Source organism: Taudactylus pleione, unplaced genomic scaffold (genome assembly GCF_031769625.1).
Source record: "Taudactylus pleione unplaced genomic scaffold, aTauple2 ptg000021l, whole genome shotgun sequence".
NCBI classification, from domain to species: domain Eukaryota; kingdom Metazoa; phylum Chordata; class Amphibia; order Anura; family Myobatrachidae; genus Taudactylus; species Taudactylus pleione.
The window spans coordinates 1,060,146-1,062,756 of NW_028284423.1; positions in this window are offsets into that span (position 1 = coordinate 1,060,146).

Below are 2,611 nucleotides of genomic sequence, written 5' to 3' on the forward strand. Positions count from 1 at the left end.
AGATGGACACAGCCTCAGCAGCACAGCCCCTTAGAGATGGACACAGCCCCAGCAGCACAGCCCCTTAGAGATGGACACAGCCCCAGCAGCACAGCCCCTTAGAGATGGACACAGCCCCATCAGCACAGCCCCTTAGAGATGGACACAGCCCCATCAGCACAGCCCCTTAGAGATGGACACAGCCCCAGCAGCACAGCCCCTTAGAGATGGACACAGCCCCAGCAGCACAGCCCCTTAGAGATGGACACAGCCCCAGCAGCACAGCCCCTTAGAGATGGACTCAGCCCCAGCAGCACAGCCCCTTAGAGATGGACACAGCCCCAGCAGCACAGCTCCTTACAGATGGACACAGCCCTAGCAGTACAGCCCCTTAGAGATGGACACAGCCCCAGCAGCACAGCCCCTTAGAGATGGACACAGCCCCAGCAGCACAGCCCCTTAGAGATGGACACAGCCCCAGCAGCACAGCCCCTTAGAGATGGACACAGCCCCAGCAGCACAGCTCCTTACAGATGGACACAGCCCTAGAAGTACAGCCCCTTAGAGATGGACACAGCCCCAGCAGCACAGCCCCTTAGAGATGGACACAGCCCCAGCAGCACAGCCCCTTAGAGATGGACACAGCCCCAGCAACATAGCCCCTTAGAGATGGACACAGCCCCAGCAGCACAGCCCCTTAGAGATGGGCACAGCCCCAGTAGCACAGCCCATTAGAGATGGACACAGCCCCAGTAGCACAGCCCCTTAGAGATGGACACAGCCCTATCAGCACAGCCCCTTAGAGATGGACACAGCCCCAGTAGCACAGCCCCTTAGAGATGGACACAGCCCTATCAGCACAGCCCCTTAGAGATGGACACAGCCCCAGCAGCACAGCGCCTTAGAGATGGACACAGCCCCAGCAGCACAGCCCCTTAGAGATGGACACAGCCCCAGCAGCACAGCCCCTTAGAGATGGACACAGCCCCAGCAGCACAGCCCCTTAGAGATGGACACAGCCCCAGCAGCACAGCCCCCTTAGAGATGGACACAGCCCCAGCAGCACAGCCCCTTAGAGATGGACACAGCCCAGCAGCACAGCCCCTTAGAGATGGGCACAGCCCTATCAGCACAGCCCCTTAGAGATGGACACAGCCCCAGCAGCACAGCTCCTTACAGATGGACACAGCCCCAGCAGCACAGCCCCTTAGAGATGGACACAGCCCCAGCAGCACAGCCCCCTTAGAGATGGGCACATCCCCAGTAGCACAGCCCCTTAGAGATGGACACAGCCCCAGTAGCACAGCCCCTTAGAGATGGACACAGCCCTATCAGCACAGCCCCTTGGAGATCCCAATTTCAATTTCAACTGAATCCCAATTTCACATCCATCTACTGAATTATTGTGCACTCCGCCCACCCGCTGCCATAAGGAAGCATAATAATAATGATAATAATAATAAAAATGTGTCTTCCTTTCAAAATATTATACTGGTACATGTAAACACATAACGCAACCATTAGTGAATAATATTTCATCCCGTTTCATTGAAAGCTGTGTGTGCATCTCGTTAATGCATTGGTTATACCGTCATAACAACATGGCAATTACACTGTACCATACAGTACTGTATGTGTACTGATTTGCGTGCCGTTCAACAAGCTTCTGCGATATTATTAAAAAGATTGGTTGTGCGAACATGCAACATGCAACTGCGTGAATGTGTTCGACCCACTTGTCAGGGACATCCATTCACTGCTACAGTATGATATTCAGTAGTACAAATTTCATTAGTGGAGCACTCGCCACCCAGTGGTTTAGCATTGTATTACATGCCGTGAATTCTGTTGTAGAACGCCATGGTGCGCCACAGTACAGCCATCATGCAACGTTCCAAGATGCAACTGAGAAGCCTGAATGTCTCGCTGTGACCAACAGACTAGCTGGGCCCATCTGTACATTTTCACTTACCTAAACTGCATCAATAGTGTCCTTATAAGTTCCTGGTGCTGTGCATAATATTACATTTGAGGTGGAGAGGAAAGGTGAAGAGGGCTGAGACTTAATAAGAACATCCATCCAACAGACCACGTGAATCAAAGATAAAAGTTACATCGGTTTGTTCTGGGATTTATATGAACACCCTACCTACAGAGGACATTTAAGGACTAATTTTTTACTACAGCCAATATCTGGACTAAGCGCTTCATTCAGAGGCGGCCCTACGGTCTGCGACCGCATGGCTGCCTCGATGTTTGTCCAGTGCGCATGCGCACGAGGGAGCCGGCTCCTTCGTGCGCATGCGTGAGACCCGCTACGACAGACAGCACCGATCGTAGCGGGTCTCTTTCCAAAGGGGGCGAGCTGTCGATGTTGATTGACAGCTCGCCCCGTTTGGAAGGCGGGCCGGGGGGGTGGCAGCCCAAACTGAGGCGTTTGGGGGAGGCCCCACTAACATCACTAGTGATGTCAGTGGAGAGCATCCGGCTCTGACAGAGCCAGAAGTTCTCCGGGGCTAACGACAAGTGAGACCCTATCTTAGGGTCTCGTCGTAAGCCCCGATGGTCGCGATGGTCTATAACCATCGCGACCATCACCCTAGCAGTCGTTAGAGCTGTGGGTGTAAACCCA